General features: G+C 40.1%; 1 protein-coding gene across 1 annotated transcript in view; it reads right to left on the reverse strand.

Annotated features, from left to right (window-relative positions):
• The window catches only part of ADGRA2 (adhesion G protein-coupled receptor A2), a 415,622-nt gene that overhangs the window by 84,614 nt on the left and 314,705 nt on the right, over nt 1–16,303 (reverse strand). The gene's annotated exons all lie outside the window — the stretch shown is intronic.

A 16,303-nucleotide genomic window follows, 5' to 3' on the forward strand; every position in this document is an offset into this window, starting at 1 on the left:
GGGGAGGGACGAAAGGAATACCTGGCCTCTCCCATTCTTTATTAACAATGTCCGCCACCCGCTTGGGTATAGGAAAAGCTTCTGGGAGCCCCGGCACCTCTAGGAACTTGTCCATTTTACATAGTTTCTCTGGGATGACCAACTTGTCACAATCATCCAGAGTGGATAATACCTCCTTAAGCAGAATGCGGAGATGTTCCAACTTAAATTTAAATGCAATCACATCAGGTTCAGCCTGTTGAGAAATGTTCCCTGAATCAGTAATTTCTCCCTCAGACAAAACCTCCCTGGCCCCATCAGACTGGGTTAGGGGCCCTTCAGAGATATTAATATCAGCGTCGTCATGCTCTTCAGTATCTAAAACAGAGCAGCCGCGCTTACGCTGACAAGTGTTTATTTTGGCTAAAATGTTTTTGACAGAATTATCCATTACAGCCGTTAATTGTTGCATAGTAAGTAGTATTGGCGCGCTAGATGTACTAGGGGCCTCCTGAGTGGGCAAGACTCGTGTAGACGAAGGAGGGAATGATGCAGTACCATGCTTACTCCCCTCACTTGAGGAATCATCTTGGGCATCATTGTCATTATCACATAAATCACATTTATTTAAATGAATAGGAATTCTGGCTTCCCCACATTCAGAACACAGTCTATCTGGTAGTTCAGACATGTTAAACAGGCATAAACTTGATAACAAAGTACAAAAACGTTTTAAAATAAAACCGTTACTGTCACTTTAAATTTTAAACTGAACACACTTTATTACTGCAATTGCGAAAAAACATGAAGGAATTGTTCAAAATTTATCAAATTTTCACCACAGTGTCTTAAAGCCTTAAAAGTATTGCACACCAAATTTGGAAGCTTTAACCCTTAAAATAACGGAACCGGAGCCGTTTTAAACTTTAACCCCTTTACAGTCCCTGGTATCTGCTTTGCTGAGACCCAACCAAGCCCAAAGGGGAATACGATACCAAATGACGCCTTCAGAAAGTCTTTTCTAAGTATCAGAGCTCCTCTCACATGCGACTGCATGCCATGCCTCTCAAAAACAAGTGCGCCACACCGGCGCGAAAATGAGGCTCTGCTTATGCTTTGGGAAAGCCCCTAAGGAATAAGGTGTCTAATACAGTGCCTGCCGATATTATTATATCAAAATACCCAGATAAAATGATTCCTCAAGGCTAAATATGTGTTAATAATGAATCGATTTAGCCCAGAAAAAGTCTACAGTCTTAATAAGCCCTTGTGAAGCCCTTATTTACGATCGTAATAAACATGGCTTACCGGATCCCATAGGGAAAATGACAGCTTCCAGCATTACATCGTCTTGTTAGAATGTGTCATACCTCAAGCAGCAAGAGACTGCACACTGTTCCCCCAACTGAAGTTAATTGCTCTCAACAGTCCTGTGTGGAACAGCCATGGATTTTAGTTACGGTTGCTAAAATCATTTTCCTCATACAAACAGAAATCTTCATCTCTTTTCTGTTTCTGAGTAAATAGTACATACCAGCACTATTTCAAAATAACAAACTCTTGATTGAATAATAAAAACTACAGTTAAACACTAAAAAACTCTAAGCCATCTCCGTGGAGATGTTGCCTGTACAACGGCAAAGAGAATGACTGGGGTAGGCGGAGCCTAGGAGGGATCATGTGACCAGCTTTGCTGGGCTCTTTGCCATTTCCTGTTGGGGAAGAGAATATCCCACAAGTAAGGATGACGCCGTGGACCGGACACACCTATGTTGGAGAAATAACACTTTATTTTACAATTTGATACAGTTTGGTACAACAAAATTCTTCATATAAATCATCTTCATTCACTCAAGTGTAGCTTAATACATACCCCCCAACTATCCCGATTTTGGCGGGACAGTCCCGATTTTAGGGGTCTGTCCCGGGTTGCTAGCAATCTGTCCCACATTGCCCCATGTATTAAAAAAAATTCTATTGGGTTACTCAGAAGCATCTGGCTTTTCTCTCCCATTGTTAGATACCTGTTAGATTCCCTGTGGAAAAGAATTAGTGTGTGGGTTAAGCAGGAGTAAGAAGGCTGTATACACTCTGACCTCAGGTAATGGTGACCTCTAACCTCTAGTAGTGATGACGTCTAAACCCTGGTGATAATACTAGCATGCCTTCAGTTTTATATGATGAGCAGTGCTAATATGAGGGTAACGGACAGTGGCAGCCTCAGACTGCCAGCTACTGTGCTTGCCAACCCAAGGACCCCATTCAATGAATTACAGATACCCATATATTTGATGTAGTGTGTGTGTCTATCTGTATCTATAAGTGTCTGTGTGTATCTGCATGTATAAGTGTATGCTATGTAGTGTGTGTATCTGCATGTATCAGTTTAAGCTATGTAGTGTGTGTGTATCTGCATGTATAAGTGTATACTATGTAGTGTCTGTGTATCTGCATCTATAACTGTATGCTGTGTAGTGTGTATGTATCTGCCTGTATAAGTGTATGCTATGCAGTGTGTGTGTATCTGCCTGTATAAGTGTATGATATGTAGTGTGTGTGTGTGTATCTGCATGTGTAAGTGTATGCTATGTAGTGTGTTACTGGGCATTTTTGCTGACTTTAAAGGCCAGAATCTAGAATATTAATGGGGGAATGCAGAGAGCAGTTTTAAAGAATCTATTATTAAATGTCTAATTAAGATAAAAATATTTAGCACTGTCTCTGCAAAGGCCAATTAAATACATAGCTCACATAGCTATACCAGTGGTTTGAGCTTGTGTTTGATTTGCTACCTAAGAGTATTAAAAGATATGACTTTATTTAGAATTTTATTTATATTACTTTGGTCTTATGATTTTTTTAAGCCCCGTCCCTGCTCCTTCCCACCACATTTCAATTTTTTACCGTGTGGGGGGGGGGGGGGGGGCTGTCCCTCTTTTGAATTTTGAAATGTTGGGAGGTATGTTAATACACTCAAAAACTTTCTGCAAATCCCTAAATACTATTACTCATTTAAGGCACAGTGGGAACAAAGACATTATACTGTCAGATATATCAAAATTATTGACCAAATAAGAGTACAAGAGTACAATATTAAATGTTTGAGATTAAGATTTTACATGTAAAAAATAAGGGTAAAAAATGTTCTAAGAGCACATAAGTAACTGAACCTGGGAGCTTGTAAAAAGGTTTGGGCAAATAAAGGAGATCACTGGAAATAAGGGGGTTGGCACCCTAGTAACAGCTGTCACTCAGAGGGTACATTTTTATTCTGTTGAGTTGTAAGCAGCAATATACACCAGCTCATCCTCTAGTGAAGAGTCATTTTAGTCTTCTCAGAAACAATTGGCTGTACTTTTAATACCACGTTCACAATTTATAAATGTTCCAAAAGATTGTCATAGAGAGGAATTTACTTTTTTAGACTTAGGCAAAAATAACTGAATTAAGCCATTTTATACCCTGTATTAAAGCTGTTTTTAGTCAACTGCACTCATTTGGGGTAGATTTATCAATGGTTGAGCGGACTCGATTCGCTGTAGGGAATCATGTCTGCTTGACCTCGCCAAATGCCAACAGCATACACTGTCGGCATTTATCATTGCTCAAGCATTTCTATTCAAATGCTTGTGCAAAGCAGCCCCCTGCTCACTGGAGGCCAATCTGCCGCTAGCAGGGGCTGTCAATCATCCGGATCGTATTTTACGACTGCTGCTTCTGAACTTCCGTTTCAGGAGAGCCTGAACGATGGGCGTAGAAAGCAGCATCCGCTGCTTGATAAATCTACCCCATTACATTTACATGTATTTTTTTCAGTGAGGTACCTGCGCAAATCATACCTTGTTTTATTCAACTGAGCAAACACCTTTAGTTTGTAGACAAACTCAAATATTGCCATATATTAAAGTACATGCTTATGTATTGTAATTCAATAAAAGAAAATTCTGTCAAACACACACACACATATTAGATAAATGTTAAAGATACAGACCACTCTGATTCACAAAGAAGTTTTCACTGGTTTCATAACAATCCCCTCTTTAGAAAGAGCAACGTCCCCACTTTCCAATGAGGGCTCTCATTTTCATGTAGGTGGTGTGGGGGCCAGTGTGTAATATACAACTATACTTGTCATTATTTTAAAGGTCTATAATATATAAAGTATTTTCATAACTGTAAACAAGAGAGAAATAACAAAAACATTTTTGTCATTTTTGCATACAAACCAATATCAGTGACCAAGAATCACAAAGAATCCAGGAGTAAGAAAAAACATGGAAGAGTAAGACAAACTCTCTAATCCCTATATTATATATATATATGTACAATATATTGTACACAACAAAGCTCCTTTGGTAAAAACAAAATTCTGAGTGTAGCCCTGTCTTCAGTGTTTTAAGGGCAGAGGATTTTCTAAACTTAAGTCTTATTCTGTCAGTTCTGGGCATGAGCAAATCTGACTCCCTGTTATCTAGTCTATTCACTAACCTAGAAGTTACATGACATTGGGCTTAGATAAAAGGCCTCCTCCTAGTAGGACTGTGATAGGAAGCCCAAATGTAGTGTAACAAAAATAAATAAAAAGGTAAAATACATTTAAATAGATGAATAATACATTTTGCAATGATTTCTATTAAGTATAAGCAACTGCTTAGTACTTTTTTATTACAACAATGAAACAGACTGTTTAGCATCCCTTTAAAGGGATAGTATACAATTTTCATATAACGGAATGTAATAGACATTACTATAAAGAATAAGATGCACAAATACTGATCTAAAAATCCAGTATAAAACCGTTTAAAAACTTACTTAGAAGCTCCCAGTTTAGCTCTGTTGAAAAGGTTAGGTGGAACACCCACTGAAAATGGTTGAATACCAAAAAAAATAGACCCCCCCCCCTCCCCTTTCCTTTGCATATGAAAAGACTCTTTACACAAACAGGAGCAAGCTGGGTAGTATACGTCAGTAAACTTTAAAACTTTGGGGCTTGGTTAGGAATCTGAAAATCAGCGCAATGTTATTTAAAAATTAAGCGAAACTATATATTTTTAAAAAAAAAAAAAAAAAAACTGTATAGACTCTATAAATGGATCAGCTACAAAACATTTATGCAAATAAAAATCTAGTGTATAATGTCCCTTTAAGCGTAATACATTTTCGACAAGCTAGTTAATATGTTCCTTAGAACTTGGCAGATTTGTTCTGACTAGTGAGGCATCCATTCTTTTATTGTTCTTCATGGCAGCCGGTGTCTATGTATTGTATATGTCTCTGTATTGTATATTACCATTAGGCTTGCTAGGTGTCCATATACAGGAAGACCTGTAGGTAATCTGGAGATGTGAGAGGGGCTATGATGAGACCTCAGTCCCTGTCATCCATATGCCCACATCAGGTCCAACTGATTCATTTAAAGGGATATGAAACCCAAAATGTTTTCTTTCATGATACAGACAGAACATGTAATTTTATACAACTTTCTAATTTACTTCTATTATCAATATGTCTTTGTTCTCTTGGTATCTTTTGTTAAAAAGCAGGAACGTAATGCTTATGACCCGGCCCATTTCTGGAGCACTATATGACAACAGTTTTGCAAGACTGTTATCCATTTGCAAGAGCACTAGATAGCAGCACTATTTCCTGCCATGTAATGATCTAGATGGCTACCTAGGTATCTCAAACTCAGAATACCATGGGAATGAAGCAAATTTGATAATAGAAGGAAATTGGAAACTTTTTTAAATTGTATTCTCTGTCTGAATCACAAAATACATTTTTTGAGTTTCATATCCCATTTTTTAATGTCTAGATTTTTTGTGTATCTTAATGGCAGGTTTAAAGGAACACTGAACCCAATTTTTTTTCTTTCATGATTCAGATAGAGCATGCAATTTTAAGCAACTTTCTAATTTACTCCTAGAGGCCTATTTATGAAAAGTCTGTCGGACCTGATCGGATCAGGTCCGACAGACATTGCTGAATGCGGAGACCAATACGCTCTCCGTATTCAGCGTTGCACCAGCAGCTTGAAAGAGCTGCTGGGGCAACGCCACCCCCTGCAGACTTGCGGCCAACCGGCCACCAGCAGGGGGGTGTCAATCAACCCAATCGTACTCGATCGGGTTGAATTCCGGCGATTCCTGTCCACTTCATCAGAGCAGGCGGACAGGGTTATGGAGCAGCGGTCTTTAGACCGCTGCTTCATAACTGGTGTTTCTGGCGAGCCTGCAGGCTCGCCAGAAACACGGTCCCTCAAGCTTCGTACAGAGCTTGATAGATAGGCCCCATATTATCAATTTTTCTTCATTCTCTTGCTATCTTTATTTGAAAAAGAAGGCATCTAAGCTAAGGAGCCAGCAATTTTTTTGGCTCAGAACCATGGACAGCACTTGTTTATTGGTGCTGTCCAATCAGCAAGGACAACCCAGGTTGTTCACCAAAAATGGGCCGGCATCTAAACTTACATTCTTGCTTCTCAAATAAACATACCAAGAGAATGAAGAAAATTGATAATAGGAGTAAATTAGAAAGTTGCTTAAAATAGCATGCTCTATCTGAATCACGAAAGAAACAATTTGGGTTCAGTGTCCCTTTAATTATTATCCATCTCTATCTGTTGCTCTTGTCACTGCATGATACTGTTCTACATATGTATACAGTATACAGCTTTATATGTTATTACATTACTTCTTAGTTTTTAATTGTAATACATTAAACTACATGTTGTTACAAAGATCCTAATAATATTACAAAGATCTGCATGTTACTATACAGCACTGTATGTTCTTAAATTATTCTCTACATTGTTTTACACCTCTGTATAATATGGCACTGTTATACTATGTATGTTATACTTATTCTATTATTACATTATATAGCTGCACATGCTGTTATTTTAGTTTATATATTGATGTTATGTTACATTATTAAATATATTATATATAATCTACACAATATGGCCAAAAGTATGAGGACACCTGACCATCACATCTATATGAGCTTGTTGGATGTCCTATTCCAAAACCAAGGACATCAGTATGGAGTAACATCCCCCTCCCCCCCCCCCCCCCCACACACACACATACATACAGATTTGTGGCTATCAGGTCTGCATGTTACTCAGACATATAGCTCTGCAGATTGTATTGTGCTTACTGTTATGACATTTTTCTGCATGTTATAACCCCCCCCCCCCCCCGCACCAGCAGTAATAAAAATGGAATTGTGCTTGAAATCATGCAGATCCATCTACTTTTTATTCCTGTATTTTTGGCTCATCTTACCCAGACATAAACGTCAAGATAATGCTACAGCATGTGCTGAATTTAATAAAAGACTGGGTTTGCCCTGATGATTGTAGCGGTTTAAATAAGAATCCTCCTGTACCCCCCTTTCTGTTCAATATCTAAGCTCATTTTTCTGTATTTAATAAAAAAAGATGTTCCTCTATTTCTGGCGGCAGTTAAAAGCCAAGATATCCATAGAGCCAATAAACATAGGGAATTAATCATGTGTATGGCGCTGGAAAGAATGTTTAGGCGCTGACTTCTTGCAAGAGATAAAGTAAGAAAGATCAGAGTTTGTGGACCAGAAAAAAACAACTGGTTAACCCTTGCATTCCCAGAGTAAACAAAATATAATTTTACGTAATGCTTTAAAGAACAAAGTATATCTGTTACTAAAGTGTTTAATTCGGACTAACAATCAGATGGTTTAATTAACTTCTTTTGAACTTTTATAAAGGTTACTTTAAATAGATAAAGTAGTGTAATAAAGTAGTGTATATATGGAATTGCTTTCCAGTCAATGTGGTAGATGCTTAAACATATTAAGATGTGTGGCCCCTTCATGTACATTTTCTCTATGGAAAGGTAAGATCCAAAAACCCTGATGAATTTATTTATTTTAACACAGATTTGTAAGCGAACCAGAGTGAGCATCTGTTATTTCAGCTTCAGGTCACATTTACTTTAGTGGTGTTAACTGTGAGGCACAAAATTAGCATCTTTGAATTTGTTGCTTAGCAACTCTAACAAGATGCTACCCTCACCTGTGATCACCTCAGCCGCAACAGAAATGCTCATATTTTTTTTAAAACGCATTAAACAAATTAATCTAACTTCTATGTCAGACACCTATGTTTACTTAAAGGGACAATCTAGACCCAATACATCATTTTGATTACTTATTGTTACGTACCAGAGAAGGATCCTGTAACTGGTCCCACATCTAGCTTGTAAGAAGTACATAAAACATTTAAATATTTGTTTGTTAGGAGCCAAAAATGGCTGCCAAGCTCCACCCACCTATTGCATGTATATTTTGGTATGTTAACTTTTGGCAATCCCGAACGACTACTTGCACACGCTGATTTGTGCATGTGCACTTTGAAATAGCTAACTGAAAAATATATAGGGGCATATTTATCAAGCCCTGTACGGAGCTTGATGTCCGTGTTTACGGTGAGCCTTCAGGCTCGCCGTAAAACAGAAGTTATGAAGCAGCGGTCTAAAGACCGCTGCTCCATAACCTGTCCGCCTGCTCTGAGGCGGCGGACAGAAATCAACCCGATTGAATACGATCGGGTTGATTGACACCTCCTGCAAGCGGCCGATTGGCTACGAATCTGCAGGGGGCAGCATTGCACCAGTAGTTCACAAGAACTGCTGGTGTAATGATAAATGCAGAGAGCGTATGCTGTCGGCATTTATCGATGTGCAGCGGACATGATCCGCTATATCGGATCATGTCCGCTCACACCATAGTAAATAGGCCCCATAATGTGCACTGCTAAACTGAAAACAGGTAAGTGGACAAGAAGAAAGCTGTGGGCGGCCATTTTCGGTTGCTAACAAATTAAGATTATTTAAAAGTTTTATGTACTTCTTACAAGATTTTAGATGTGGTATCCATTGCAAGATGATTGTTTGGTATGTAACAATAAGTAAAATAATAAGTATTGGGTCTAGACTGTCCCTTTAAAGTCAAAATACATTTCGTTTTCTTTCTGAATAATGAAAATTTCAATCAACTTTTCATTTTACTTCTTTTATTAAAGTTGCTTATTTATAGTGGTGTCCTTTTTAATACCTAGGTAGGCTCAAGGCACTACTGGGGTTAGCTGGTGATTGGTGGCTTCATAAATGCCTCTTGACATTGGCTCATCCGAGTTTAGCAAGCTCCCACCAGTGCATTGCTTCTCCGGAGCCTATACTTCAACAAAGGATACCAAGAGAATAAAGCAAATTTGATAACAGATGTAAGAAAGTTGTTTAAAATTGTATCATGAAAGTTTAATTTTTATTTCACTGGTCTTTAATATATTTATCTTAGTTTAAACATACATTTATATAATTTAAAATGATAAATTATTACATTAATATATAACATTTCAGTATTAATATATTAAGTATTTTTACTTAAAATTATAGGTACAAATATGAAAAAAATAAGTGAACAGAATTCTTAAGTATATATGATGTTATTGTCTGTGTTTTAGATGTTTTCACAGTGTTTCCAATTTTGTAATACTGCTCATAAAGGACATTACGTCCCTTTACGCCAAAGAGAGTGAGACAGAAAGCTGAGTCCATTATTGACAGCAGCACAGAAAAATAATAAGAATAAATGGATTCAGTGTACCAACAACCTGCTATCATTTATGTTCTTTTAAAGGAAATAAAAACAATTTAAAAATTGGGCTATCTGAAAGCATAACAATATCATTATCATGATGTATTTGTATAGTACAGCAAAATTAACTAGTGCTGGGTACAAAGGTAGAGGTATACAATGACAAAGATGCCTTGTGGTAAGATACAAATACATAACAGACTAAACAAAACTAGTACAGGAGGAGGAAGCTTCCAGTCTACAGGTTAAGGATGCAGAGACATAAGGGTAGCTTGTCACATGGATTGTATTTGAGACTGCAAGTCAAGGTAGTTCAAGATTTTTTGGTTCAAGATTTTTTGGTTTGGATAAAAACCAGTCAGAGGAGAGATGGTGAGCTTCTCTAAATAGGTGGGTTTTCAAATAGTGTCTGAAACTATACAAGGTTGGATACGTCTGAAAGAGCAGGGTAGAGAGTTCGAGAGGATAGGAGCAGCCTGGGAGAAGGCTGGGAGGTGACAAAAGGAATCAGAAATAATAGGAGTGGAGAGACATAGGTCAGAGGTTGATCAAAGAGGGTGGGATGGGTAGTATTTGTAGATGTGAGAGGAAATATCATTGGAATCGAGTGGTTGAGTGCTTTATAGGTTAGGGTTAATATTTTGAATTGTATAATAAAGTGTATGGGGAGCCAGTGTAAGGACTGGCAGAGCGGTGCAGCTGATATAGATAGGCAACTTAGGTGGATGAGTCTTGCTAAAGCATTCATGATAGACTGGAGGAGGAGATGTTATGTTTGGGAAGGCCATTTAGTAGAAGGTTGCAGTAGTCAATATGTGACAAAATGAGTTAGTTATAATATAAATACATTTGTTACTATGTATTGTTACTATGTATATCTTGGAAATGCATACTGAGCTCAAAAGAATGAATGAGTAACAAATTGGTGAAATACAATTAATAGAATATACTTAAAAAAAAAATTTTTTTTTTTTTAAATATGTCATTATGGTTTCAAAGTAAGCTTAGTAGTCTGACAAACCCCATGACACACTTACTGTTACAAATTATAAGGCCACAAAGCTGACACAACCTATAGCCTTCACAGTGGCAGATATCCAGCAAACAAGTGACATTGCCACAGAATGTGTAAAGAGCTACTGCATATGTGCGGAAGTAATACTTTAATTCACTAACCGCTGGCAACAAGCAGCCTTGGCATCATTAAATACAGTAGCATTGCTTTGACAACAAATGCATAATCAAAATACAATGCAGTCACTTTATATTTAAAAAAAAAACAATGTTTTCTTTAATTTCCCTGTACCCTGTATCTCATGACAGCCATCAGCCAATTGCAGACATATATATGTATAAAGTGTGAACTATTGCACATTACTTTCATACCCCTTTAAGAACTTGCTCTACATAGTACATTATAGCACAGACAATACAGCATGTGATTGGCTGTATCCCATTGGCTCCCTAGTTTAATTAAGAAAAACAGAATTTATGTTTACCTGATAAATTACTTTCTCCAACGGTGTGTCCGGTCCACGGCGTCATCCTTACTTGTGGGATATTCTCTTCCCCAACAGGAAATGGCAAAGAGCCCAGCAAAGCTGGTCACATGATCCCTCCTAGGCTCCGCCTACCCCAGTCATTCGACCGACGTTAAGGAGGAATATTTGCATAGGAGAAACCATATGGTACCGTGGTGACTGTAGTTAAAGAAAATAAATTATCAGACCTGATTAAAAAAACCAGGGCGGGCCGTGGACCGGACACACCGTTGGAGAAAGTAATTTATCAGGTAAACATAAATTCTGTTTTCTCCAACATAGGTGTGTCCGGTCCACGGCGTCATCCTTACTTGTGGGAACCAATACCAAAGCTTTAGGACACGGATGAAGGGAGGGAGCAAATCAGGTCACCTAAATGGAAGGCACCACGGCTTGCAAAACCTTTCTCCCAAAAATAGCCTCAGAAGAAGCAAAAGTATCAAACTTGTAAAATTTGGTAAAAGTGTGCAGTGAAGACCAAGTCGCTGCCCTACATATCTGATCAACAGAAGCCTCGTTCTTGAAGGCCCATGTGGAAGCCACAGCCCTAGTGGAATGAGCTGTGATTCTTTCGGGAGGCTGCCGTCCGGCAGTCTCATAAGCCAATCTGATGATGCTTTTAATCCAAAAAGAGAGAGAGGTAGAAGTTGCTTTTTGCCCTCTCCTTTTACCGGAATAAACAACAAACAAGGAAGATGTTTGTCTAAAATCCTTTGTAGCATCTAAATAGAATTTTAGAGCGCGAACAACATCCAAATTGTGCAACAAACGTTCCTTCTTTGAAACTGGTTTCGGACACAGAGAAGGTACGATAATCTCCTGGTTAATGTTTTTATTAGAAACAACTTTTGGAAGAAAACCAGGTTTAGTACGTAAAACCACCTTATCTGCATGGAACACCAGATAAGGAGGAGAACACTGCAGAGCAGATAATTCTGAAACTCTTCTAGCAGAAGAAATTGCAACTAAAAACAAAACTTTCCAAGATAATATCTTAATATCAACGGAATGCAAGGGTTCAAACGGAACCCCCTGAAGAACTGAAAGAACTAAATTGAGACTCCAAGGAGGAGTCAAAGGTTTGTAAACAGGCTTAATTCTAACCAGAGCCTGAACAAAGGCTTGAACATCTGGCACAGCGGCCAGCTTTTTGTGAAGTAACACAGACAAGGCAGAAATCTGTCCCTTCAGGGAACTTGCAGATAGTCCTTTGTCCAATCCTTCTTGAAGGAAGGATAGAATCCTAGGAATCTTAACCTTGTCCCAAGGGAATCCTTTAGATTCACACCAACAGATATATTTTTTCCAAATTTTGTGGTAAATCTTTCTAGTTACAGGCTTTCTGGCCTGAACAAGAGTATCGATAACAGAATCTGAGAACCCTCGCTTCGATAAGATCAAGCGTTCAATCTCCAAGCAGTCAGCTGGAGTGAAACCAGATTCGGATGTTCGAACGGACCCTGAACAAGAAGGTCTCGTCTCAAAGGTAGCTTCCAAGGTGGAGCCGATGACATATTTACCAGATCTGCATACCAAGTCCTGCGTGGCCACGCAGGAGCTATCAAGATCACCGACGCCCTCTCCTGATTGATCCTGGCTACCAGCCTGGGGATGAGAGGAAACGGCGGGAACACATAAGCTAGTTTGAAGGTCCAAGGTGCTACTAGTGCATCCACTAGAGCCGCCTTGGGATCCCTGGATCTGGACCCGTAGCAAGGAACTTTGAAGTTCTGACGAGAGGCCATCAGATCCATGTCTGGAATGCCCCACAGCTGAGTGACTTGGGCAAAGATTTCCGGATGGAGTTCCCACTCCCCCGGATGCAATGTCTGACGACTCAGAAAGTCCGCTTCCCAATTTTCCACTCCTGGGATGTGGATAGCAGACAGGTGGCAGGAGTGAGACTCCGCCCATAGAATGATTTTGGTCACTTCTTCCATCGCCAGGGAACTCCTTGTTCCCCCCTGATGGTTGATGTACGCAACAGTTGTCATGTTGTCTGATTGAAACCGTATGAACTTGGCCCTCGCTAGCTGAGGCCAAGCCTTGAGAGCATTGAATATCGCTCTCAGTTCCAGAATATTTATCGGTAACAGAGATTCTTCCCGAGACCAAAGACCCTGAGCTTTCAGGGATCCCCAGACCGCGCCCCAGCCCATCAGACTGGCGTCGGTCGTGACAATGACCCACTCTGGTCTGCGGAATGTCATCCCTCGTGACAGGTTGTCCAGGGACAGCCACCAACGGAGTGAGTCTCTGGTCCTCTGATTTACTTGTATCTTCGGAGACAAGTCTGTATAGTCCCCATTCCACTGACTGAGCATGCACAGTTGTAATGGTCTTAGATGAATGCGCGCAAAAGGAACTATGTCCATTGCCGCTACCATCAACCCGATCACTTCCATGCACTGAGCTATGGAAGGAAGAGGAACGGAATGAAGTATCCGACAAGAGTCTAGAAGCTTTGTTTTTCTGGCCTCTGTCAGAAAAATCCTCATTTCTAAGGAGTCTATTATTGTTCCCAAGAAGGGAACCCTTGTTGACGGAGATAGAGAACTCTTTTCCACGTTCACTTTCCATCCGTGAGATCTGAGAAAGGCCAGGACAATGTCCGTGTGAGCCTTTGCTTGAGGAAGGGACGACGCTTGAATTAGAATGTCGTCCAAGTAAGGTACTACAGCAATGCCCCTTGGTCTTAGCACAGCTAGAAGGGACCCTAGTACCTTTGTGAAAATCCTTGGAGCAGTGGCTAATCCGAAAGGAAGCGCCACGAACTGGTAATGTTTGTCCAGGAATGCGAACCTCAGGAACCGATGATGTTCCTTGTGGATAGGAATATGTAGATACGCATCCTTTAAATCCACCGTGGTCATGAATTGACCTTCCTGGATGGAAGGAAGAATAGTTCGAATGGTTTCCATCTTGAACGATGGAACCTTGAGAAACTTGTTTAAGATCTTGAGATCTAAGATTGGTCTGAACGTTCCCTCTTTTTTGGGAACTATGAACAGATTGGAGTAGAACCCTATCCCTTGTTCTCTTAATGGAACAGGATGAATCACTCCCATTTTTAACAGGTCTTCTACACAATGTAAGAATGCCTGTCTTTTTATATGGTCTGAAGACAACTGAGACCTGTGGAACCTCCCCCTTGGGGGAAGTCCCTTGAATTCCAGAAGATAACCTTGGGAGACTATTTCTAGCGCCCAAGGATCCAGAACATCTCTTGCCCAAGCCTGAGCGAAGAGAGAGAGTCTGCCCCCCACCAGATCCGGTCCCGGATCGGGGGCCAACATTTCATGCTGTCTTGGTAGCAGTGGCAGGTTTCTTGGCCTGCTTACCCTTGTTCCAGCCTTGCATTGGTCTCCAAGCTGGCTTGGCTTGAGAAGTATTACCCTCTTGCTTAGAGGACGTAGCACTTTGGGCTGGTCCGTTTCTACGAAAGGGACGAAAATTAGGTTTATTTTTTGCCTTGAAAGGCCGATCCTGAGGAAGGGCGTGGCCCTTACCCCCAGTGATATCAGAGATAATCTCTTTCAAGTCAGGGCCAAACAGCGTTTTCCCCTTGAAAGGAATGTTAAGTAGCTTGTTCTTGGAAGACGCATCAGCCGACCAAGATTTCAACCAAAGCGCTCTGCGCGCCACAATAGCAAACCCAGAATTCTTAGCCGCTAACCTAGCCAATTGCAAAGTGGCGTCTAGGGTGAAAGAATTAGCCAATTTGAGAGCATTGATTCTGTCCATAATCTCCTCATAAGGAGGAGAATCACTATCGACCGCCTTTATCAGCTCATCGAACCAGAAACATGCGGCTGTAGCGACAGGGACAATGCATGAAATTGGTTGTAGAAGGTAACCCTGCTGAACAAACATCTTTTTAAGCAAACCTTCTAATTTTTTATCCATAGGATCTTTGAAAGCACAACTATCCTCTATGGGTATAGTGGTGCGTTTGTTTAAAGTGGAAACCGCTCCCTCGACCTTGGGGACTGTCTGCCATAAGTCCTTTCTGGGGTCGACCATAGGAAACAATTTTTTAAATATGGGGGGAGGGACGAAAGGAATACCGGGCCTTTCCCATTCTTTATTAACAATGTCCGCCACCCGCTTGGGTATAGGAAAAGCTTCTGGGAGCCCCGGCACCTCTAGGAACTTGTCCATTTTACATAGTTTCTCTGGGATGACCAACTTGTCACAATCATCCAGAGTGGATAATACCTCCTTAAGCAGAATGCGGAGATGTTCCAACTTAAATTTAAATGCAATCACATCAGGTTCAGCTTGTTGAGAAATGTTCCCTGAATCAGTAATTTCTCCCACAGACAAAACCTCCCTGGCCCCATCAGACTGGGTTGGGGGCCCTTCAGAAATATTGTTATCAGCGTCGTCATGCTCTTCAGTATCTAAAACAGAGCAGTCGCGCTTACGCTGATAAGGGTTCATTTTGGCTAAAATGTTTTTGACAGAATTATCCATTACAGCCGTTAATTGTTGCATAGTAAGGAGTATTGGCGCGCTAGATGTACTAGGGGCCTCCTGAGTGGGCAAGACTCGTGTAGACGAAGGAGGGAATGATGCAGTACCATGCTTACTCCCCTCACTTGAGGAATCATCTTGGGCATCATTGTCATTATCACATAAATCACATTTATTTAAATGAATAGGAATTCTGGCTTACCCACATTCAGAACACAGTCTATCTGGTAGTTCAGACATGTTAAACAGGCATAAACTTGATAACAAAGTACAAAAAACGTTTTAAAATAAAACCGTTACTGTCACTTTAAATTTTAAACTGAACACACTTTATTACTGCAATTGCGAAAAAACATGAAGGAATTGTTCAAAATTCACCAAATTTTCACCACAGTGTCTTAAAGCCTTAAAAGTATTGCACACCAAATTTGGAAGCTTTAACCCTTAAAATAACGGAACCGGAGCCGTTTTGAACTTTAACCACTTTACAGTCCCTGGTATCTGCTTTGCTGAGACCCAACCAAGCCCCAAGGGGAATACGATACCAAATGACGCCTTCAGAAAGTCTTTTCTAAGTATCAGAGCTCCTCTCACATGCGACTGCATGCCATGCCTCTCAAAAACAAGTGCGCAACACCGGCGCGAAAATGAGGCTCTGCCTATGCTTT

This window comes from Bombina bombina, chromosome 6, assembly GCF_027579735.1.
Source record: "Bombina bombina isolate aBomBom1 chromosome 6, aBomBom1.pri, whole genome shotgun sequence".
Lineage (NCBI taxonomy): Eukaryota > Metazoa > Chordata > Amphibia > Anura > Bombinatoridae > Bombina > Bombina bombina.